A 6000-nucleotide genomic window follows, 5' to 3' on the forward strand; every position below is an offset into this window, starting at 1 on the left:
TTTTTGATCCTTGAAGAATGATATTCCAAGTCTTCTTGAGCAAGTAACTACAAAGGCTAGGGATTCACTAGAGTTTTTTTAGAAGTAACTTGAATTTCTTGCATAATTACAGGAATATAGGAGCTAAGCTTTACGGAAAACATTAAACATAATGAGAACTGAGGCAAAAAAACCCAAATGTTGGCAATATGACTGCCTCAGATTATTAAGATCCCAGAGTCCTCCACCTTACTGCCGTAAGGGAATCTGCTCCTTGACGATATCTGATAAAATACCAGATGAAACGAACAGTTGTTACACCCTCTGCTTGGGGACTTTAACATTTTTTTTAACAGAGGATCCTAAATGTTGATTATAGACTTGGTAGAAAAAGATTTTGATGTACACACAACCACATAACTAAACAATATCCTTATAAGATACTTGTATTCTCTGTTGCCTTCAAACTACTTCATCCTATTAGAGAGTCACTAATGACAACCTTATTCATGGACTTCTTATGCTCCCAGCCAGGAAAGTCTTATTGCTGCTGACTGAAAATATGTCTTCTTAGTTTAAATAATCACCTATGTTTCTCAGATCTTTTTTACCACTTCATTCACTAACAGTTTTCTCCATCTTTTTAAAAGGGCAGACTCTTACAGCTTTGGGTATGAAAGACATGGAGGCTGCATGTCACTTTGTGACATTAATCAATCATTTTTTATTATTAAAATCTAAAATAAAATCTCTCTTAGAAACTAAACTTTCAAATCTCCTCTCAAAGGAACACGGCACAGTCTTGGCTACGAATAAGCTCTTGGCTTAAAGCCAGGTTAGCCACTCTGGCCTCTCATTCACTGTTGGAATGTGGTTATGGCCATTTTGTTTGCCATGTTGAATAATCTTGGATTGCAACACTCCAAACATTTCTCGTTGTGAACTATACACACATACAAGCCGTGGTCTTAGCCACAGATTGTTATCTAATTTTCTTTGTACCATGTGTGCAAATATTCAATTAATTTCCTTTGTATTTGAGCCTGATGCACCCCAAAAGTAAAGGGTCAAACTCCAGTCAAAAGTTCTGTGGTCTAAGTGCAAGGCAACAGTCTTCCTGTTACAAAAGGTTCAATGGATTAAGGCATAAGAGAAAAAAATGATGTGCGTTAAATCTAGCCCTAGAAAAATATGTATCAAAGAGCAGTAACCCAGAGCTCATTCTTCCTTTTTGAAAGTGGAGGTTGAAAGTCCAAGCCTGAAAATGGTATTTTAATGCTGGAGGACTCAAACAGAGTCCTTCTATATCACAGAAGATTAAAAAAAAAAAAGTTGCAGGTATTTCAGTTTGATTTCAAATATCAACAAAAACTGAGGGGAAATCAGATGCTTTTTATAATCTGGGCAAACTTTTGATACAGGACAAAGTCTGGACACTGAAGCAAGCAGAAAAGTATGTGGGAAATTCATTATTCCTCTACAGCTCTGTAATTAGAGAAAAAGTGGTCTTTAGGTTATGCTCTTATACAAAGGATGAACAACAAGACAGTTACAGCTTGACCCACGATCTGGTTTAGTTCTATTTTCAAACAAGGGAAGAAGAACACAGTGGCTGTATTTCCTATCACAAAATCTTCTGGTGCCTACCCTTCTCTGAATTTTCCTGTCTGTAAATGAATACAATCAGGTCTATTCACTTGGCAGATACCCAAGCCAAGGCTTGCTTGCAGAAATCCAAGTCAACTCTCTTGTTTGGTTCAAGCTTGGCTCTACCTTCAGAACTTCCTGGCTTGTAACAGCTTTATTTTTACAAAGAAAAAAAGGCCCAATAAAGCACACAACATACAGAATTCATAATCCTGCTTTGTACAGAACTCAATACTATGTTTGTTGTGTTTGATTTTACTTTTAAATCAAAGAAATAAAAAGCATACTTCAACATAACAAGTCTTCATGACACGGCAGGTGACCAGGACCGATGTCAAATTCTTCCAGTCTTTGATATTGTGGTCAAAATAAAATGATAGATTTAAATAGCAGAGCTTGTGTTTAAAAAAAGTTTTGATGTGAAATTTGAAGCGATTAAGAATACATGCAAGCAGTCAGAAACACAGATATGCACACTTGGCACACAGATGTGAAAAAGGGTCACAGCCTGGTACACTAACTTTTCTCCTGCTGAAATCCTGAATCCTAAATTTACCTGAAGGCCTTGGAGATCTCTTTCCCTCAGGAAGGATATTTCCTTCTGGTTAAAAAAGCACAAGTATTTGTATCTACATGCATAACACCTTCACAAACTGCGTAATATTTTTTTATTATCAAAATAGACAGTGTTAAGAAAATTTGTGGTCTGAATATTACCCATTTTTAGAATTAGGTCACATGAGAGCTAAAACATAGGAACTGTACAGAACTTTGCACATCTATTTTTTCTTTCATCTTAAATTTACTATTTTTTGTTTGTATTATATGTCAGTGGGGATCAGAGCCTCTTCATGCTGAGATTTGTGCAACCATATAATCAAAGACTTTGTGCAATCATAAATCATAAGTTCTCAGCCTATAAGTAAGTATTCTCGTTGCTGAAATAGAAGATAAGGCAAAACCAGTGGGTTTTTTTCATATATTTTCAAGCAGTAAATTTCTATTTTGTTCTAAACACTTTGCACACCTTTAGATAATGCCACTTGATGTTTTGAGGCAGTCTTGCTGTGCCTTATTTATGCACTGCTGGCTCCAGGACAAGAGAAAATACAGACTAACTCCACAAAGTCTTTTAAAAAATCAGCCTGCTTTTGGTATGTGAATGGTGGTTTAGAGTAAGGGGATCCTCTACGGCTGCCAGCTAGCACAGCTTCATTGGCATGAGTGAAGTCACATGTTCCTCCAGCTAAGAGCCTGTTTCCGGGAGCTGTGTAATACTGTGCAGCTCGTCTACCTGCACAACAGATTGACAGACATTTTGAGACAGCCAGAAGTCATGGGCCAAGTCAGTGCGGTAGTGAACCCGAGGTAGTGCACCTCTGCATGGGCTATATAGTTCTGTGAGGAATTTTGCTAACCACATCTGCATGGCCTGTGTTTGTCTTGGAGCATGTGGCAGCCCTGGTATCTGTCCACAAAAGTACTACAGTCCTGCTTCAGGTTATTCCAGTTTTGGTACTATAGTGAAGTCTTACCAGTTTTGTTTTCTTTTGGAAATTATCTATGGGCCCCTGCAGACATGAGGTACTGCTGCCATTGCACTCCTTGAAGAATCAGAAAGAACTAATAAACTTGAAAGTTTCATCTAAGTCCATTTATCTTCAAACTTCCTATTCATTAAGACTTTTTAGGGATGAAAAATTCCAGTGAATAGGAAACAAGGAAACAACCATTCCTCCTTTAACTGTGTGAGTCCCAGGTGAATCTTTTATGGCCTTTAGCTCATGAAGGCTCATGAGATAGTGCTGAAACACTGAGCCTGTGCTGGATACCTATAATCTCTATTCATCCTATCAGGTCACGATTTCCTCTACTGCAATGAGAACGTATATAATTTTAAAGGTGATCAGAAACCCCTTTGATCTATGCAAACCATTTAAAAATATACACAGGAGTTTCATCCTCACTTCTTAGGCATGTATTGTGGCCCATATTATTATGGCTTCATTTTCTTCCTCACATCCATTTTCTTTTTTTTTTAACTTGACCTCTTATTTTACCCTATTTTAATTCATAAGGTCCATGGAGTTTTGCCATGTTTGAATCCCATTCAAAACAATTTCTATTAATCAACAATCCAGTGGAAAAGATAAGATGAATCCCAGATGTCCCTTGATGGTGACAGGTAGATCAGATTTCATGGGACAAAAGAGGGTCAGCCTTTCTAAAGTTTACTTAGTGGGTGAAATGTAGAAGATCCTATCTGAGCTGCAATAGGTGGAAACAGTTGAGGAACTTTAAAACAGTTTACAATATATGTGCTTGTACATTTGCAGAGGCCAAGAATGATTTACTATACCTGGAGCTTTTCCTCTGTGCAAAAAATTACTAACAACTGGACTACTCTGCGCAGCATCTGACGGAACAGCTTATTGAATCAGTTCCATGAAGTACTCACAGTGTTTCAGCTGTACCAATTTCCCTACCAAGGAAGAAAACCTGAGGTCCTCAAGTAGGGGCTTGTCTAAGACCAAGTAAGAATTTTAGTTAAAAACACAGAGACTTAGGAGATCTAGGGATTTAACAGAAGCTCCACTCAGCCTCGAAGCCTTGTTGAGTGCCCTGCATGAATTACATTTCTTGCAGCCAGATTTTTCAATAGCCTACTTCTACGAACTTAGAAATAATTTAGGATCATACTTAGTTGCTTAGATTGAGATGGGCTCATACTAAAGCTTTCTCTAACAACCCCAAGACATTGCAATAACTGTCAGAGAGAAGCCTGAGAAAAATAATAGGAACAAAGAAAATGGGGAAATATCAGCAAATGTTCTCTGTGTTAAATAAACATGGAATGGAGATGAGAGCTAGAATTGTCAGTGAGCTATAAATGCAAACTTCCATTAATATCTGTCATTTTAAATATTTATAATTTTTTTTTTACAAAAAAGCACCTTTTTTGGAAGTACGTTCCCATTTTGGCAAATAATTCAGTATTCAGCCTTCCATGTAATTTTAATGTCTTTTTTTCTGTCCATCCCTTTTAAATATTGAAGCAAAGTGTTTAAATTAGATACACTAAGTTTAATTTCAGCATGAAAACTTCCAAATACTTCAGTCAAAAACTAACATAAGTACATAATATTTAAGCATATTTTTCTAAAAGCATCAAGGGTGCCACATGATCAGATAAAAACGAGCTGTTCAAATTTAAAAAAAAAAAAAAAAAATCAGAAATAGAGAATTTAAAACTGTGATTTACCCAGAGTCCTGAGAAGTTATGAAATAGAACTGTAAGGGAAGTGATTATTTGGTCTACAAAGTTTCTTTATACATTTACAGTAACTGGCAACAATGTGGGTTTTTTTGTTCTATCTTTTAATTGACACAGGTTCACAGTTCTGCTTGCTGAGAAGATTGCAAATCCAGAAGTCCAAGCTTCTGTCATTTGCTAGATACTAAAAGCACTTTTTTCCAAGTATGAAGAAATAATTTCTAGATGACACACTGAGGTTTTAAAATGCACCCAATCAGGAATAAGATGGTAGTTACTACAACCCAACAGTTTGAAGAACAGACTGTAGTCACAATAAATGACCTGCGTTTGGAAGAATTTCCACTTAAAAAGTAAATTGACATGATATAAATTGTGTGTTGTAAGGAGATACGAGTAGTGCCTATAATTTCTTTAATTTTTTAATATTTTACTGCAAAATGTAAACTGGGAGTTTTGACTGCAAAATGGCATTTCTAATCACCATTGGGTAGAAAAATTAAACTCTGCTAATCACTCTTGTAAGTCTGAAAATATCTACTTGGTGATGATACTTCTCATACACATAAGCCAATGCTTCTGAGAATTATGTACTTATATGGAAGTTTAGGTTTGACACTTTCCAGGCTGGGGTTTAGAGCATGGAAAGAAGATAGTGTTATTTTGTAGAAAGTAAGATGAACAACATCATTGCTGGTGTATACAAAATGCAGCATGAGCTGATAAGAAACAGGGATGGAAATAGCTTGTCTGAATGCAAGCCAAAAAGTGGGGGATGACATTACAGCTGGTACTTCAGCCAAGTGAAGAAAGTGAGGTATGTATAAAAAGATTTGCAGGTGGTGTTTACAAGCTTTGGTTGTGTGATTAATGGGATCTACAGTCTACAAATTTTATCTTAGACTTAACGGAAACCTCATTGAAAGAGCTGCCTTGTTGTGCAGCTTCAGTGTCAGTCTCATCCTTTATTTTTTCTCTCTCTCTTTTTTTTTTTTTTTTTTTTTTTTTTTTTATTTTTAAAAAAGAGTTGAAAAAAAAGGAAAATTAGGGGGGAAAAAAAAAATGATAAAACAAAGAGGGAGGTTTGGAAAAGGGGGAAG

At 36.2% G+C, this 6000-nt stretch overlaps 1 protein-coding gene across 3 annotated transcripts in view; it reads right to left on the reverse strand.

The window, feature by feature from the left end:
• Positions 1-6000, reverse strand: part of ADAMTSL1 (ADAMTS like 1) — a 415229-nt gene that overhangs the window by 143640 nt on the left and 265589 nt on the right. The window lies entirely within an intron of this gene.

Source organism: Corvus kubaryi, unplaced genomic scaffold (genome assembly GCF_017639235.1).
Source record: "Corvus kubaryi isolate FWS band 111438036 unplaced genomic scaffold, C.kubaryi_AGA036_p1.0 split1-37296, whole genome shotgun sequence".
In the NCBI taxonomy this organism is placed as follows: Eukaryota; Metazoa; Chordata; class Aves; order Passeriformes; family Corvidae; genus Corvus; species Corvus kubaryi.